Source organism: Astyanax mexicanus, chromosome 6, assembly GCF_023375975.1.
Source record: "Astyanax mexicanus isolate ESR-SI-001 chromosome 6, AstMex3_surface, whole genome shotgun sequence".
Taxonomy (NCBI): Eukaryota; Metazoa; Chordata; class Actinopteri; order Characiformes; family Acestrorhamphidae; genus Astyanax; species Astyanax mexicanus.
In genome coordinates, this window is record NC_064413.1 from 13,867,462 (window position 1) to 13,886,191 (window position 18,730).

General features: G+C 42.3%; 3 non-coding genes and 1 pseudogene across 3 annotated transcripts; all 4 read right to left on the minus strand.

Moving 5' to 3' along the window:
* Positions 1-221: 221 nt before the first annotated feature.
* LOC125802823 (U5 spliceosomal RNA) lies at positions 222-338 on the minus strand. The gene has a single exon (XR_007439875.1). It is a non-coding gene; the product is annotated as a U5 spliceosomal RNA (small nuclear RNA).
* Positions 339-854: 516 nt separating this feature from the next.
* LOC125802566 (U2 spliceosomal RNA) lies at positions 855-1,045 on the minus strand. Its single transcript, XR_007439693.1, has one exon. It is a non-coding gene; the product is annotated as a U2 spliceosomal RNA (small nuclear RNA).
* Positions 1,046-1,359: 314 nt separating this feature from the next.
* LOC125802824 (U5 spliceosomal RNA) lies at positions 1,360-1,476 on the minus strand. Its single transcript, XR_007439876.1, has one exon. It is a non-coding gene; the product is annotated as a U5 spliceosomal RNA (small nuclear RNA).
* Positions 1,477-2,004: 528 nt separating this feature from the next.
* Positions 2,005-2,184, minus strand: LOC125802612 (U2 spliceosomal RNA; annotated as a pseudogene).
* Between the last annotated feature and the right edge of the window lie 16,546 nt (positions 2,185-18,730).

Sequence of the window (18,730 nt, forward strand, 5' to 3'; positions counted from 1 at the left end):
TCACCCTACTCTAGCCATTGTTCAAAGAGGTCTGTCTTTTACCATTATTCCTTACAAACTTTTTTTTTTTTTTTTTTTTACTGTTTTCTTTTGTCATCATTCCTTCCTAGTCTATTTTTTTTTATTATTATTATTTATTGATTCGTTCATGTTTTCATTCTCTCTCTCTCTCTGTCTGTCTTTTTTTTTTTTTTTTTTTTTTTTTTGGTACTGAGATGAGCAGCTTCGCTAAAAGCAAAGCTTTCAAAAAATAAGCAATACTCGTCAACGTTCCCCTCCACGGAAATCTTTAGTAAAAGGCGAAAGATTTATACGTGAATGAAGAGAAACCCGAGCTATACCCGTAACCCACCAAACCCCTCCGAGGTCCAGAAAGGGCCGAGGCAGCTGGAGGAAGGCAGGGAGCAAGGGCAGATTGAGAGGGAAGACAACCTTCAACTTTTTTGTCTTCTCCTCCAGTTAAAACGCACGAGTCCTGATGACGTCACACCTGAGCGGGACGGTCGTCCTTGCCTAAAGAGCAGAAGGGGACACAAAAGAACACAAAGAGACAAGCCAAACAACATATCGAGTTAAAAAAAAAAAAAAAAAAAAAAAAAAAAAAAAGAACAAAAACGGAGGGAAAACGGAAAACGCGCGAAAAAGACCCTCCCCTGCCAGCGAGTACAGAATTAAATAAATAAATAAACAAACAGAAGAAGAAAACAACACAAGCATGCATGGGTTCACTTCAAAACACAAGCAGAAAAAAAACAAGACAGATCACAGGAACTGACCATCCCCCGATCAATTCCAGCCCTCTTGAGCACTTAGCCAACGACCCAGTCGTTTCTTCTTTCTTTGCACCGCTGTAAGGAAGGTGCACCGCTCCTGGAGGTACTGCAATACCAGGTCGATGCGTGGAGCAGAAGGAGCAAGCTCCTGTTCTGGCTCCCTGTTCTAAAAATCCATTTAATATGTAGCCCTCATATAGAGGGCGTATCAGATATTAAACTGATAAGAACAGATACTACACTTGATCTTAGCCAAAAGGCCGAGAAGCGATAACCCGAATATCGCCACCTGGTTGCGGGGCCCTTCTTTTTACTATGTAGCTACTAAGCGGCGAAGCCAACAGATGTCCCACCCATTTAACGTCACCCTACTCTAGCCATTGTTCAAAGAGGTCTGTCTTTTACCATTATTCCTTACAAACTTTTTTTTTTTTTTTTTTTACTGTTTTCTTTTGTCATCATTCCTTCCTAGTCTATTTTTTTTTTATTATTATTATTTATTGATTCATTCATGTTTTCATTCTCTCTCTCTCTCTCTCTCTCTCTGTCTTTTTTTTTTTTTTTTTTTTTTGGTACTGAGATGAGCAGCTTCGCTAAAAGCAAAGCTTTCAAAAAATAAGCAATACTCGTCAACGTTCCCCTCCACGGAAATCTTTAGTAAAAGGCGAAAGATTTATACGTGAATGAAGAGAAACCCGAGCTATACCCGTAACCCACCAAACCCCTCCGAGGTCCAGAAAGGGCCGAGGCAGCTGGAGGAAGGCAGGGAGCAAGGGCAGATTGAGAGGGAAGACAACCTTCAACTTTTTTGTCTTCTCCTCCAGTTAAAACGCACGAGTCCTGATGACGTCACACCTGAGCGGGACGGTCGTCCTTGCCTAAAGAGCAGAAGGGGACACAAAAGAACACAAAGAGACAAGCCAAACAACATATCGAGTTAAAAAAAAAAAAAAAAGTTAAAAAAAAAAAAAAAAAAAAAAAAAGAACAAAAACGGAGGGAAAACGGAAAACGCGCGAAAAAGACCCTCCCCTGCCAGCAAGTACAGAATTAAATAAATAAATAAACAAACAGAAGAAGAAAACAACACAAGCATGCATGGGTTCACTTCAAAACACAAGCCGAAGAAAAACAAGACAGATCACAGGAACTGACCATCCCCCGATCAATTCCAGCCCTCTTGAGCACTTAGCCAACGACCCAGTCGTTTCTTCTTTCTTTGCACCGCTGTAAGGAAGGTGCACCGCTCCTGGAGGTACTGCAATACCAGGTCGATGCGTGGAGCAGAAGGAGCAAGCTCCTGTTCTGGCTCCCTGTTCTAAAAATCCATTTAATATGTAGCCCTCATATAGAGGGCGTATCAGATATTAAACTGATAAGAACAGATTTTTTCTTTTTAGCAGCCAGCGCGTTTATTTTTCCATTTCCACAGGCTATACAATCATTCACATATTTGCAACCCACCACCAACACCCCAACATCCATTTCCCCAAATCCCCAAAGAAAACCAACCCACCCCAAACCACAACCCACAAACTGCCCAAACAGCCCAAATCAGTCTACCCTACCCCCCCACCCTGTCAGCGGACGGACGGAGCGGACGTAGACCCCCACCCTCCCCCGGAGAGAGAGCGAGAGGACCTGCCCGCGGATGATCATCCGCGGGGTCACCAGGGCCTCCCCATCACCGTCGGGCCCGCAAAGCCGGACCTCTCTCCCCTGCCCCCCATGCCCACCCTGATGATCCCTTCTCCGGGCTCCCGCCCCGCCTGAGAGACCGTGGCGTACCTCGCCTTAAAGGCGAGGAAGAGGTGCCTCGTGTCCGGCCGCGGCTCCGCTACCCTGAGGCACTCGCAGCGCGTGCCCCAGAGCACGCACTTGGCCACGGAGACGGCCGTCCACAGAGGCCTGGCCTCTCTGCGGGGCGCGGCGCTCAATCCATGCCCGTACAGAATCATTTCCCTGGTCGGGACGGACCCGGCACCGGTCGACCTCCACCATCCCGAGACCGCCGCCCAGAAGCGAACCGCGACGGGGCAAGACCACATGGCGTGGTCTACGGTCTCCTCCCCGCCGCAGCCCATCGGGCACGCGGGGGTGTGGCTGATCCCGTGCCTGAGCAGGCGCTCCCTGACCGCGAGGCGGTCGAGGGCGGCCAACCAGTGCAGGTCCTTGCTGGCCCCGTCCAACCAGCCGGGTTGTAGGGCCGCCCAACGTAAGTCGGGCGCCCTCGGCGGGCGTATCGTCGCGCCCTCCCCGGCTCCGTCCCGCCACCGCGCGTAAAGGCGCCGGTGGTCGAGCACGGCGCCGTCCTCCGTGCACCACGGGTGGTCCTTCACAAAGTCGGCCGCCCTGGCGTAATGCCAGGGTCGGTCGACGGACCACGGCGCCATCCCGTTCCAGGGGATCGCCCTTCTCAGGGCGAACCCCAGCCAGAACCTCGCGAACAGGGTGGCGGGGTGTCCTCCGTTGCCCTCGACGAGCCTCGCCAGGAAGGCCACGAACAAAGTCGCGGCCTTCACCGGCGCGCAGAACAACCCTCTACCTCCCCTGGCGACCGGGAGGTACATGGTCGTCCTAGCGACCTGCTCGTACCTCCCGCCCCACACAAAGGTGAAAACGCACCTTTCGACCCGTCTTCCCGTCACGAAAGGGATTGGCGCGCAGAACCTTCGCGCTGAGACCCCTTCCTCCTGGGATGTGCAGGCCGCCGAAAGCAGGCTCTCGTCGCAGCCGCTCGACCAGCGTCTCGATGTACAGGACGTAGAGCAGGGGAGACAGCGGGCACCCCTGTCGTACCCCTCCCTTCTGCTCAACCTCGGCCGAGAAGTGGCCGTTTACCCCCACCTTGCTGGTGACTTCTGTATAAAGAAGTCGTACTAGGGCTAGGAAGCCCGGGCCCACGCCCATCTTCCGCAGAACTGCGAAGAGGAAGGCGTGGTTAACCTGGTCGAAGGCCTTCTCCTGGTCCAGACTCAGCACCGCCAGGGGCACCCGGTGCTGCTCCGCCCAGGCAATGGCGTCTCGTATGAGAGCCAAGTTCATGCTGCCTGTGCGCCCGGGCACCCCGCATGTTTGATCCGGACGGACCAGGGAAGCCATGACTCCCTTGAGGCGCCGGACCAGCACCTTGGCAAAGATCTTATTATCAACTGTCAGCAATGTTATAGGCCTCCAGTTTGCCAAGTCGGTCCTGTCTCCCTTCTTGTAAAGAAGGGTGACATGCCCCTTCCGAACGGAGGGTGGGAAAAGTCCCAGACCTCCGGCCTCTGAGTACATCTCCAGCAGTTCCGGACCTATCAGGGGCCAAAAGCTCCTGTAGAACTCTACAGGCAGCCCGTCACCTCCGGGGGCCACGCCGCCTTTCAGGGAGAGCATTGCGCTCTCCACCTCTGCGGGGGTGACGTTTCCCTCCAGGAGGGCCCTTTCCTCTTCCGACAGCCGTCCCTCCACGGCGTCCAGGAAGGCAAGAGCCCCGGCTCCCGGTACGTCCCGGGCCTGGAACATGTTGGCGAAATAAGCCGCGGCCGCCACCAACATTCCGTCGGTGTCCTCGTGGAGCGTCCTGTCTTCCGACCTGAGCCCCGGGATGTGCACCCTAGCCTGCCTCTTCTTGACAGAGTCAAAGAAGAAGCGCGTAGGGCGCTCATCCTCCCTGTTCCGTTGGTGCTGGGCCTGTCTGCAGTACCCGCGTGCCTGGGCCTCGTGGTAAAACCTCAAGGCCTCACTGGCTTCCCGGATCCGGACTTGATTCCGGTCCCGCCAGGCGGCTCGCAGGTCGCACGACCACCTCCGGATCAACCGCTCCCTCCTCCAAGCGGCCGCGTTCGCCCACCACCGGCAAAGGTTGGCGACCTTTTCCTTCAGGCCTTCCCACCACTCCCCCGCCGTGGCATAGAGGACCTTCAAACTCTTCCATGTGGGGTAGAGGGTCCGGAAAACGGCACAAAAGGCCGGATCCCGTAGGAGGGCGACGTTCATACTCCATACCCCCTTCCCACGCCCCCCCTCTGCATACGCAGGGCAACTCCGACGTAACAGTGGTCGGAGCCCCAGAACGGTCTGGTCCAACACGCTCGGATGTCAGCACCGTTCCGGACGAAGATGTAGTCCAGGCGGGAGGCGTCACCCCTGGAATTGCACCAGGTGTATCCTCCCCCCTGTGGCTCGACGACCCTGTACGCATCGACCAGCCCGGCCGTCTGCACGATCCTTGCTAGTTTCACCCCCCCCTGCCCCCGCGTCCAGGTCCACGTTGAAGTCCTCGCCTACGACAAGGACCCTGTTCGTGAACAGCAGGGGCTCCAGGTGGGCGAAGAAACCTCGCCGACCGGCCGAGCTGGCAGGAGCATAAACTCCTCCACTCCCCGTCAACGCAAATGATGCGTCCCAGCACCAGGGACTGAACGGTCAGGACCGAGAAGTCCCCGGAGCCAAACAAAACGCCCACTCCGTCCGCCACTCCTTTCCCCACCCCCCACACCGAGGGGCCCGCCTTCCACTGGGCCGAATACAAGCTCGCGTCCCGCTGCGAGGTCAAGTGGCACTCCTGCACAAACAGGACCTCGCAGCGGAACGCTCGCAGGCCTCGGAACACGGCCTCCCTCTTTATTGTTCCCTTAAGTCCCCTAACGTTAAGGCACCCCACTGTCAGTCTACATGTAAGTAGACAGTCACACCCTCCCCCCTCCCGCCATACAACAACCCACCCAAAACCAACACAGTCCCACAAACCCCCCCCTGCAACAAAACTCCCACAACCAACACAGTCCCACAGCCCTCCCCCACCCGCAAAAACCCATCCCCAGCCCAACAGTCCCACACACCCACAAACCCCCCAACCGCCTGCCAACAAAACTGTCCCACAAACCCCCCCACCCACAAAAAACCCAACCAAAACCAACACAGTCCCACAGACCTCCCCCACCTGCAAAAACCCACCCAAAACCTACCCATTCCAACAACCCACCACCCACGAAAAGTCCACCCGCCACAAAGAAGTCCCACAGTCCCGCACCCATCCTCTCCACCGAAACAAAGTCCCACTGTTCCAAATTACTCCCAACCCCTGCACAATTCCCTAAGGGATACTGCAACCGGGCGCTCATTTTTTCTTGTCCTTCCCTTTACCCCCACCACACCTCGACCGCCTGATGGAGACCCTCTCCCACCCCTCCTCAGACCACTGACCTGTGTCCTCTTGGTCGGACAACGAAGAGCAGTCCAGCAGGGGCGGAAACCCGTCCGGGGTGCACTGTCAGCACGCTGGCCCGGCCCCGGCAGAAGCACGCTGACAGGGTCGAGGAGGTCGAACTCCTGGGCATCCTCAACCTTTGATCTCTTTGCCTCTCCTGGCTGGAGCGGGGGCAGGGGGGTCTGGCGCTGGCTGGCCGTCGGGGCAGAACCTGCACCTCCGCCCCGTGCAGTCCTCCTTTGTGTGCCCGAAGCCAACGCACCGGCGGCAGTAGAGGGGTTGCCCGGGGTAGTGGAGGAACAAATCCAGTGCGGGCCGATGGCGAAAATGATTCACCCCCCGGGGACGGCCGGGTCCACACGAAGCCGGACCATTAACCCCTCGTTCCAGATGCTGATCCTGCCCTTCACGCTCTCCGCTGACGACACCGAAGAGCAGTACCTGCCCAAGAACGCCTGGCCGATCCCGTCCTTTACATGGGGATTGCAGAGGTGGACCGTCACCGGAACCTTGTCCATTGCGAAGAGGGGGACGCAGCGAAGTCCCCAGAGCACCTCTTCCTCCATCCCTCTGCTGCACCGGTCAATGAGTGCAGTGCAGTCCGAGTAGGACGCCAGGGTGACGTCCATGAAGTCGTGAAGGCAGAAGATCCTCGACGGTCCAAGTCCAGCGAAGTCCCGGAGGATCCTCTGGACAACGAAGTCCCATCCAAACCTGGCCTTGTCCGCAGCCAGAGATACAAACAACAGTAACATAATAAGAACCAATACAAAAATGGTAAAACATCCTTACTACTGCTGAGCGATATTGGAAAATTATATATCACGATATGGAATTTTTTTTTATCACAATAACAATAAACATCAAGATATTCCACATTTGAGTATGTTTTCAGTTTATCTTCAAAAATATGACAAAATAATATCATTGCTTACTTACTAATTATATTTGTTTATAAATAAATTAACACAAAAATTAGGGTATTCAATCAGTTCGTTTTAGTTTTTTTAATTACCGTTTGTATTAGTTTGTTTACGTTACGAAGATAATAAGAGAAAGTGAGCTTTAGCTGCTTAATGGTTCTCAGTTCATGAGTAGCGCTTCCCCGCCCGTTTAATATTTAAATACGATCATTAGTTTATACGTATTACACCACAGCTGATCAAAATAATTAACTATCTGCCCCCACTAAGACAAGCTTGTGTGATAAAACAGGAAAACTAGCACGACAGTGTTACTACAGAACCACAGAGTTGACCCAGCTAACTTAAGAACCATAGTCTAAACTACTTAATAAAGGCCAGTTTTTGAAAAGCCCATTCATTTTCCTCATAAGGAAAAAACGCTTAAAGACGGAAGCCAAAAGAGGACTACAGAATGACTCAGTACTTCAGTGGTCTATGCTAATAAACAGCTTCGTAAAAACACACGCAACCCCTCCCTCTCCGCTTCTGCCTTACACACACATACGCAGGCAGGACTCGACTTATAGGCCCATCCATTCTCAACACTGATTAGCTAGTAACATGGCAATCATGCCTCACACTCATCCCATTGGACGCAATGAACATGAAACTGGCACAACAGACATATATGTATATATATATATATTTTTGTGTGTGTGTGTGTGTGTGTGTCTGCAACAAACACTTTTTCATTTTGATTATTAAAATTTTGATTACAGATTTTATTTTTGGGGGTAAAACTTTTGGCACAAAATTCACTACGTACGCAGATTTTGTAGTGGATATTTAAATGTAAATGCTTTAGGACCCTTAAAATCTCCTTTGTATTTTGATCAAATTCATTTTATTGTTTTTCCATGTTAAACTGTTTTGCGCCATTTAACTGTTAGTTTCCTGTTTAGTGCGACCAATGGGATGAGTGTGAGGCATTATTCACGTTTTTAGCCAGTCAGTGTTGAGAAGGGGCAGGCCTAAGAGTCAGTTAGAAACATGTGCTTTCATGATAAAATATTATGCTCTTTAACAAAAACAGACATATGGTATGGCATATAAATAAGTGTATAAATTAATTAGATTTTTATATTAGGGGTGTCATGATTCTCTAAATCCTCGATTCGATTTTATTTATTTATTCCGATTTTAGGGTCACGATTCGATTCTCGATTTTCTTTTTTTTTACAGCAGAGAGGCCTATGCCAGTTTTAGATTAGTCTATGGTCAGTTATTGGTTTGATTCATTAAATTTACAATATCTTATTTCAAAAGGTGGGCTTGATATAAGCGATGCAAAGTGATGGAAAGTGATTTGTAATACACCACATTAGGCACTAATGGTCAAATTTAAATAATTTAATTAAGGTGTATATATATATATATATATATATATATATATATATATATGCGTATATATATATATATATATATATATATATATATATATATATATATATATATATATATATATATATACACGTATATATTTATATATATATGTGTGTGTAATGCCATCTAGTGGCTTTTTTTGGTAGCAGCAGTGTGCACTAAAAACAGCAATTGTGCAACATAAAATAAATAATAATAAAAAAAAAGGAACAGTCATGTACAAAATAATAGAACAATTAGAGCCTTAACAAACTCTATCCTACTATAACAGTTAAACATGAACAATAAGAGAATTACAAGTTTTTTTCTTTAACAAAGATATATTATTACTTTAATCTAAGAGAAAGATGCTCCTTAAGGTACCAAAATTATTAACATATTTAAAACTAGACAAAACAACTGTTATTCTTATATTTTCAAGTTTTTCTTTAAAAAGATGAGAATGAAGGATGGTAGACTATCTGTTTTTCTTGTTTAAAAGATGGTAGACTCCAGCTGTTTGTCTGTTTTAAGGGATGAGAGACTGGCATCACATAGCAAAGCTTTTAATATAAAAAAGGTAAACCCTTTTTAATTACAGATACATATTTATATGTACCTACTAGGGTTGCACCTATACGCCAACATCCACTATGCATTTTAGAGTGCTGGAGGAGATTTTAATTAATGAATTAACGAATTTACTATTTTAATAAATTTCGCCTTGGTGATAATAAACGAATGTTAACATATAGCTTTATATATCTGTGTATTCCACGTTTTTTTAATTTTTATATAACTGACGGGCAGCACCAGATGCCAGGGTGACAATGTGCTTTGTTTCTAAGATATAAAAAAATAAACAAAAGTGAATTTCAGTTGAATACAAGCAAAGTGAAATTAAATAAATGAACGGTTAGTCAAAGTGCTTTTCTCTTTTCATTTTTTTTTTATTCCAGCATTTGAGTGAGAATAAGCATCTGTTAAAATGATCAAACAGCAGAATGCCTATATTTGCTAAATTAAGCTATAATTACTAAGTTTGCGTACTGAACATAAATATAAATCCTTCTAAATGTCAGAAATAAATATAGCTAATAATAACATAGTTACTGTGCACATTTTTAGGTATAATTTATAGTTGATAGGCTCAGGGTGAGGTGTATTTTCCCATGGCAAAGAAGTGATTGTGTGTGGTATTTTGGAGCACAGTGCTCATGGTGATTAGTGATCCAGTTCTGGTGACTTTAGTCAGGGTTTATCCCTATCAGTTGTGCAGGTCTATTTTCTGCCACCAAAATAGAATCACAACAGAAATTTATCTGAACACAAGTCACTTTCAGACCACCACGCCCATCGGCCTTAATATATTCCTAAAGCCCAACACTGTTTTTCAAGTTTAAAGGACGGTAGACAACATGTTTATCTGGTCTAAACGATGGCAGACTCTGGGCCCTATTTTATCGATCTATAGCGCACTAGTTAATTGTGCTTTGCGCAGCTGGTTTTATGGGCGTGTCCTGTGTCTTTGGTATCGTAAGGGCACGAAAAATACGCCTTGCGCAGCTCCAACGGCCGAAGGGTGTGTTTTAATTCCCTTAATTATTCATTGGTGTGTTTTGGGTGTAACGTGAAATAAACCAATCAGTGTGTCAGTATCTTTAAAGGGATAGTTCGGTATTTTTGACATGAGTCTGTATGGCATCATCATAACCAGTGTCGTGCATCCACACTGACTTACCCCCCACAGCGTCCTGTGAGCCGAGTTCTTGTCCAGTTTAGGTCAAAGCGAAAGTAGTCCGGCATGTTTGCTGGGGTCAGGAAAATAACTCCTTTTTCTTCCCAAAGCAGTACGTGTTCAAAAGAGTGATTTATTTACATCACAAAAAAATAACCCTGCAAAAGTCACGCCTCGTAAATCACTTGGGTCCTACTTTCTCTCATTTCGTATCAGTGCGCGTCATTCTGACAGCGAGCTGCGCACGCGTCAACTTGTTCTGTTTTGGCAGTGCTTAGCAGCTGTGTTCAGACTAGCAACGCAAACGAGCTAACTTTAGGGAGAAGTCTATTGGCTTTTATAAGCTTTGTAAACACACATATATATATAGCTAGGTGTGTGTGTGTGTGTGTTAAAATGGTATCGCAGCTCCAGCAGTGGCTCCAGTTTCATCTTCCACCACTTCTCTGTCCACCCTCTCTCTTTCTGCCCGATCTAATTCCATTTGGCGAAGTTCAACATCTGTATACTCGGGTTCATAAAGATATCCCCGTGGCTCTGAGCGGTGATCAATGTTTTCCTCGTCACTCTCGTAGTCACACATGTTCTCGAGGCGAGAAGTAAACAAAGCGACCCAAACACGTAGGCTAGCTGTCAGGTTGCAGCGCTGCGCGCATTGATATGGAACGAGAGAAAGTAGGACCCAAGTGATTTACGAGGCGTGACTTTTGCAGGGTTAGTTTTTTGTGATGTAAATAAATCACTCTTTTGAACACGTACTGCTTTGGGAAGAAAAAGGAGTTATTTTCCTGACCCCAGCAAACATGCCGGACTACTTTCGCTTTGACCTAAACTGGATAAGAACTCGGCTCACAGGACGCTGTGGGGGGTAAGTCAGTGTGGATGCACGACACTGGTTATGATGATGCCATACAGACTCATGTCAAAAATACCGAACTATCCCTTTAAGACACAGGTGCGCGCTGACTTCTGTCCATTCCTTTTTTAAGAGCGCACAGGAAACTGCATCATCACGCTGTGAAGATAAACCAGCAGCTTAGGGAAGAGTAAAGTTATTTTATTCTTTATTGTGTTTATTGTTTGTATAAAAACGAATATTAATCAAGCAATCGATTATTTACACTGGAGGAGGCAACACATTTACAATGCTGCTGAGTATTTACAGTTTAAAAGGGATTAAAAGTATATATTAAAAAAATCTAAATTTACTATAGACTAATAAAATATATACGTAAAAAAGGAAAAATAGGACATTATAAAAAGATCATAAAAATTGACATAAAAAGTAAAGAATTTATATCTTATGAAGAAAATAATAGCAGTAAAAGTAAAGTAAAATGATAAGAGATTATCAAATTTATATCAATAAACTTTTTTTTTTTGATTAATGAAAAAATAAAAATAATTAATATAAAATATAAACTCATTAAAAAAATCATTTAAAAAAATCACAGGCTTTCTGCACAGAATAATAAAAGTTTCAGGTAGTTTCAGTTCGTTTCAGTTGCAAATCATGAAAACAGCTCACCAAAACCTCAACCTATCCTTTATACTTGACAATATTTGATGAACTTACAGGTCCTTACTTATTTTTATTTAACTGAACTGAGTTTTATATTGTTTGTAGCCTCACACTGAATTCAGATTAATGCTGCGAAAGAAAGAGAGAGAAAGAGAGAGACAGAGAGAGGGAGAGAGAAAGAGAGAGAGAGGCGCAGCGCATTTTGCCTGATTTCTCTTGATTAATTATCGGTACATTTAGTGAGTTTAATAACATGAATTTTACTACACTTGTCCGACCTTATTTATTAAAACTTTTTTATGGTCGTATTAAGACAGAGGTTATTCTGCACGCTGTGCCAAGCTTTGCCTGCCTGCTACATTTTAGAGCGCTGGACAAGATTTTAATTAATGAATTACTATATTTAATATTTTAATAAATTTGCCCTGGTGATAAGAAACGATTGCTAACATATAGCTTTATATTTCTGTGTATTTCAAATGTTTTAAGTTTTATATAATTGACGGGCAGCACCACACGCCAGGGTGACAATGTGCTTTATTTTTCAGATATAAAAGTGAATTTCAGTTAAATAATAGCAAAGATACATAAAAAAAAAATATGTTCAGTCTCTTTTAATTTTCCATTTCAAAAACTCCAGCATTTGAGTGAGAATAAGCATCTGTTGAAATTCTTAAACAGCAGAATGCCTGTGTCTGCCATATTAAGTTAATGTTATTTAGTCTGTGTACTAAACATAAATGTAAATCCTTATAACTGACGGAAATGATTATAACTAATAATAGTTTATAGGTACTGTGCCGATTTATAAGTATATTTTATTTTTATAGTTGATTGCTGAAGGCTCTGGGTGAGGTTTATTTTTCTGTGGTAAAGAAGTGATGGGGTATTTTGTAGCGCAGGGCACAGGGTGATCTGATTCAGTTTTGGCTGCGCCAGTGACAGTTGAATTTAGATGTCCTTTCGGAGGATCAATCACGCAATCCGTTTTTCCGCCGCCAAGATAGAAACACGCCAGAAATTTACCTGAACACGCGTCATTTACAGACCTCCATGCCCATCGGTGTTAATATATTCCAAAAGTCCATCGCTATTTCAAGGACGCGTGCGCAAGGCATAAAAATAGACTGCTGACGGTGTGTACGATGGCAACGGGCCACGCTACATGCCTTGCGTGGGGTGTATGATAGGGCCCTCTATCTGTTTGTCCATTTCAAAGAACAGTAGAATCTTTTGTTTTTTTTCTGTTTTAAATTATTATTTCTATCATCAGATTCTATCTGTTTCTGTTTCGCAGTTTTAAAAGATGTTAGATTCTATCCGTTTATCTGTTTTAAAGGATTTTAGACTATATCTGTTTCTCTGGTTTAAAGGATGTTAGACTATATCTGTTTCTCTGGTTTAAAGGATGTTAGGCTCTATCCGTTTCTCTGTTTTAAAGGATGGTAGACTACCTGTGTAGCATGCGTTTACTTAGCACAGTGGCTATGCCAACTAACTCAGTTTTAATAGATTTATCACAATGGCATTTACTAAGGGGAAGGTATCCCACAGATTTGGGCTGTTTAATCTCATGGGATTGGTCAGTATAAATCTAGTTCTAGATACTTTAAGGAGGAGGGCTTGGACAGAACTGCAATGTGACACAGTGTACAGGGAAAAAATAGAAATGTGAAATTTATTAACATGAATGATTGGGGTATGTGTTATTGTATGTGTAGTTCTGAAAATTAAAAAACAAATAAATTCAATGTTGAAAAAAAAAAATTAAAATATTTCAACAGACTCTATTCATATATAAAATAATTAACTGTCAAGGATGTGCAGATTCAGTTAGAAAAAAAAAACTCAAAATGGCCCAGTTTCCGTAATACAAAAAAATAATAAACTTCAATATGTTTCATTAGTCACAGTCTTTAAGTTTAAGCAGTAACCAACAGTTCAACCAATCTTTTTGTTTTGTTTTTTTGTTAATATTCAATGCTCTGTTATTTGTCCTCTTCTTTTTCTTTTGTGTGTGTTATTTGTCCCAAAGTGTCTGAAATGTGTATTTAGTTCTTCACTACCAGGGTAGACTAGTGGTTGTGTGCGTGTGTGTCAAGTGCTGGGTTCCTCTTATCTGTGGTCTCTCTCACCCTCTCGCTCTCAGCGGAGCGGTTTGTGTGAACACGCAGCAGACGTCACTCGCACAGTATTCTGGGACATGTAGTCATGGGTTGGCTCGCCATCTTGGACTCACACAGTTGTTCCCCATCAATTAAAACAACCTGTTCGACATAACACTAACTTAAGTAAAACTGTACAACAACATATACACCCTAACTTGCCTCTGACTCAATAAACAGCCTTATTTTACACTTAACATGATATATTTACACATTTAAACCGATCGCTAATGCTAATCACAAATGCTAATCGCTGCTAGCTTCCGCCTGCTAGCTTACAGCTTTAGCAGTTAAAACGAACACTTTAACTCGACTTATTCCTCACATATTTACACTCTGGTTGTTTTAATATCCTTTTAACTCTCTTATTAACATTTGAAGCTCCTTACAAAACATAAATATCCACAGAATTACTTATAATCTGTCTTTGTCTGGTACTAACTGAACTCACCGGAGTTTCTTTTCACAACAGAACATCACAGACGAGAGTTTATCCAACTCGTGGCTCATATACACCAGAAACACTGAAATTAGGGTATATTTAGACCCTTTCTGAAGGTTTTAACAGCTTTTTTCACGGAAAACCTGCACCCGAAAATGGCGACTCAGCACCTGCTCTGGACACACTCACTCTGGGAGAGTGCAAGGTAGAGAAAGAGGAGGGGGTGGGGAAAAGAGAGAGGGGAGAGAGAGAGGAAGGTGGGAAGAGTCTGCACACAGACTACACAAAATAGCTCCACCACAAAGTGCTTATTTTAACAAGATTACACCCGTTTCTCTGGTTTAAAGTATGACGCATTCTATCTGTGTCTCTGGTTTAAAGGATGGTAGACTTCTATATGTTTATCTGGTTTAAAGCATGATAGACTTTTACCTGTTTATCTGGTTTAAAAGTTTTTAAATTCTATCTGTTTATCTGGTTAAAAGGATAGTAGACTTGTGTTTTCCTGTTTTAAATGATGGTAAACGACAGTAAACTTAATCTGTTACTCTATTTCTCTGCTTTAAAATTTCTCTGCTTTCTATTTCTTCGCTTTAAAAGACAGTAGCCTCTAACTGTTTCTCAGGTTTAAAAGACGGTACCACTCCATCTGTTTCTATGATTTAAAGGATGGTAGACTCTCTGTTTCTCTGCAGGCCCGTAGCCAGCATTGTGATGGTGGGGATCTTTTTCCCCCAAAAGTGGGCTCTCTACTCCAATGCCCCCTGAATACACGAGCACACTTCAAACCTTTTAATTTAGACATATTTTATTCATTATAAGTTTGTTGTGAATCTGTTGTTGCTGTCCTTATTTGTTCGTCTGTTGCTCCCCACTGTTAACATAAATTTGATATAAATGTAAGTGTTACTCAAACTTCCTACATCTGTGATGTGACTTCATTGTCTGTCTCTGTTGCTCACCTCAGTTGTCTGTTGCTTTGTTCCATTGTCTCTGTTGCTGCCCTCCATTGTCTGTCTCTGATGTTGCTGTCCTTTATTGTCTATCTCTCTACTATTGACATAAATAGATAAGAATTACTTCATGAGGTACACTATCGGTATGGTCACTAAAACTTAAACATGAATTAATAATAATATAAACTGAAGTGTTCTGTCTTATTCAAATCTTCCTACAACTGTGCTGGGACTTCGTTGTCTCTCTCTGTTGCCTAGGTCTGTTGTTGCTCTCCCTCCTCTATATCTCTCTTGCTGTCTGTCTCTGTTGCGTTCCTTCATTGTCTGTCTGTTTTTCCTCTCCTTTAGGGTCATTTTACGGGAAATCAGACATTTTGGGACCCAACCGACATCAAACTTTGTGTGCATTTTTAGTGGCAATGTAGAAAAACTGCATTTGCATGAATCTGGCACTAATATTTCAAAGGTTGTTCATGACATTGCAGGCTGTGTGGAAAAGATACTTACCATTTTAAAATATAGTTTTTTTATATTCAGATTTTAGTATTTTAATAATCTATACTCGGCTAAATGTTGAGTTCAATGTTGTTTGTGTACTCTGTAGTAATCCGGAGAGCGGTTCGAATGGTGTATAACATGTCCGCATTCGATCAAATATGGACGTACGAAAAACGCAAATATGAAAATAATATTTCATAACTTTCATAAACCAGGCATATTTCGCCCTAAATGTTTATTTTCTGAAAGGAGATACGGCTAAATACGCTAGATAACTGAAAAGCTTTAAAATGGTATATTGGGTGTCTATTTTGAACCTATAAGTATTCATAAACACAGCTGAATGAACGAACCCTTCGATCCCCCCTGGCTACGGGCCTGCTCTGGTTTAAAGGATGGTAGACTTTATCTGTTTCTCTGGTTTAAAGGATGGTAGACTCTATCTGTTTCTCTGTTTAAAAGGATGGTAGATTCTATTTGTTTTTCTGGTTTAAAGGATGGTAGACTCTATCTGTTTCTCTGTTTAAAAGGATGGTAGATTCTATTTGTTTTTCTGGTTTAAAGGATGGTAGACTCTATCTGTTTCTCTGTTTAAAAGGATGGTAGATTCTATTTGATTTTCTGGTTTAAAGGATGGTAGACTCTATCTGTTTTTTTCTGGTTTAAATGATGGTAGACTCTATCTGTCTATCTGTTTTCCTTCTTTTCCTGCTGGTTTAAAGAATGGTAGACTCTATCTGTTTCTCTGGTTTAAAAGATAGTATACTCTATCTGTTTTTCTGGTTTAAACGATGGTAGACTCTCTCTGTTTTTCTGATTTAAACAATGGTAGACTATATGTTTACCCGTTTCTCTGATTTAAATGATGTTAGACTCTAATCTGTTTTTCTAGTTTAAACTCTGATTTAAAGGATGATAGACTCTATCTGGTTCTTTGGTTTAAAGGACAGTAGACTCGTTCTATTTCTCTGCTTTAAAAGACAGAATACTCTATGGACCCTAATTTAACGATCTATAGCGCACTAGTTAATTGCGCTTTGCAACGGCGCAAAGGGCATGATTTAATTGCCTTAATTATTCATGGGTGTGTTTTCGGCGTAACATGAAATAAACCAATCAGTGTGTCTGTATTCATCCCCTTTAAGAGGCAGCTGCCCTCTGTCTTCTGTTCATTCCTATTTTAATAGTGCATAAACTGACTGCGGGCCAGGCTGTTCAAATAAGGGAAGCAGCTGAAATATAGGAAGTGTAAGGTTATTTTATTCTTTATTCTGTTTGTTGTTTATATTGTTTAAAAATTAGAAATAAAAACTGACATTTACTATAGACAATTAAAATATATACGTAAAAAAGAAAAAATATGACGTTTTTAAAATATCATAAAAATTGATACATAAAAAATAAAGAATGTATATCTTATAAAGAAAAAAATAATAGTAGTGAATATTAAGTAAAATGATAAGAATGATAAAAAATTATAAAATGTATATGAGTAAACAAAGAACATGGGAATCATGTGAAAAGTTTTTTAATATAATTTGATCAATAAAATAATTAAAATGAATTAAAAAATAAATAATATAAAATATAAACGTATTAAAAATAATAATTTCAAACAATCACAGGCTTTTTGATAGTGCGCAGAATAATAAAAGTTTCAGTTTCAGTTAGTTTTAGTTTCAAATCATTGAAACAGCTCATCAAAACCTCAACCTATCCTTTATATTTGACAATATTTTATTAAATGTACAGGTCCCTCTTAATTTCTTTAACTAAACTGAGTTTTGCAGCCTCGCACTGAATTCAGCTTATTTCAGCTTTATTCAATTATTTTTCAGGTATATAAAATTTTTTAATAATAAAAGTGAATTTTTAGTTAAATAATAGCGAAGTGAAATAAAAAAATATGTTTAGTCGATTTGTCCATTATGTTTATTTTTTATTTCTAAAACTCCAGCATTTGAGTGAGAATGAGCATCTGTTAAAATTCTCAAACAGCAGAATGCCTGTGTCTGCTGAAATTAAGTTACAGTTATTAAGTCTGAACATAAATATATGTCATGCAGATTTTTAAGTATATTTGATTTTTATAGTTGATTGCTGAAGGCTCTGGGTATTTTTTTTTTTTTACTGTGGTAAAGAATTGATGGTATGGGGTTTTTTGGAGCGCAGAGTGCAGCGTGATCATGATTCTGTTTTTGGTGTGCCACTGACCATTGAATTTTGACGTCCTCTCACAGGATCAATCGCGTAACACGTTTTTTTCGCCACCAAGATAGAAACACGCCAGAAATTAACCTGAACACACGTCATTTCCAGACCACCACGCCCATCAGCGTTAATATATTCCAGAAGTTCATTGCTATTTTAAGGTCGTGAGCGCGAGTCATAAAGATAGACTGTTGACAGGGTGTACGATAGGGCCCTATTTGTTCGTCTTGTTCAAAGGACAGAAGACTGTGTCTGTTTCTTTGGTTTAAAGGATGGTAGACTCTATCTGTTTCTCTGGTTTAAAGGATGGTAGACTCTATCTGTTTCTCTGGTTTAAAGGATGGTAGACTCTGTTTCTATGGTTTAAAGGACGGTACAGTCTATCTGTTTTTTTTTGTTTAAAGACTCTATCTGTTTCTCTGGTTTTAAGGATGGAAGATTCTATCTGTTTCTCTTATTTAAAGGATGGTTGATTCTGTTTTTCTGGTTTAAAAGATGGTAAGCGTCTTCTGCTTCTCTGGTTAAAGGATGGTAGCCTGTATCTGTTTTGTGGTTTAAAGGATGTTAAACTCTTTCTGTTTCTCTGTTTTTCTGGTTAAAAGGATGGTAGACTGTATCTGTTTTGTGGTTTAAAAGATGTTAGACTCTTTCTGTTTTTCTGGTTTAAATAATCTTAGATTCTATTTGACTCTCTGTTTCTCTGGTTAAATGATGGTATACTGTATCTGCTTAAAAAGATGGCTGAGTCTATCTGTTTTGCTGGTTTTAAGAATAATAGACTGTATTTGTTTTTCTGGTTTAAAGGATGGTAGACTCTATCTGTTTCCTCTGGGTTTTAAGGATGGTAGATTCTATCTGTTTCTCCGTTTTTAAGGATGGTACATTCTATCTGTGTTTCTGTTTGTT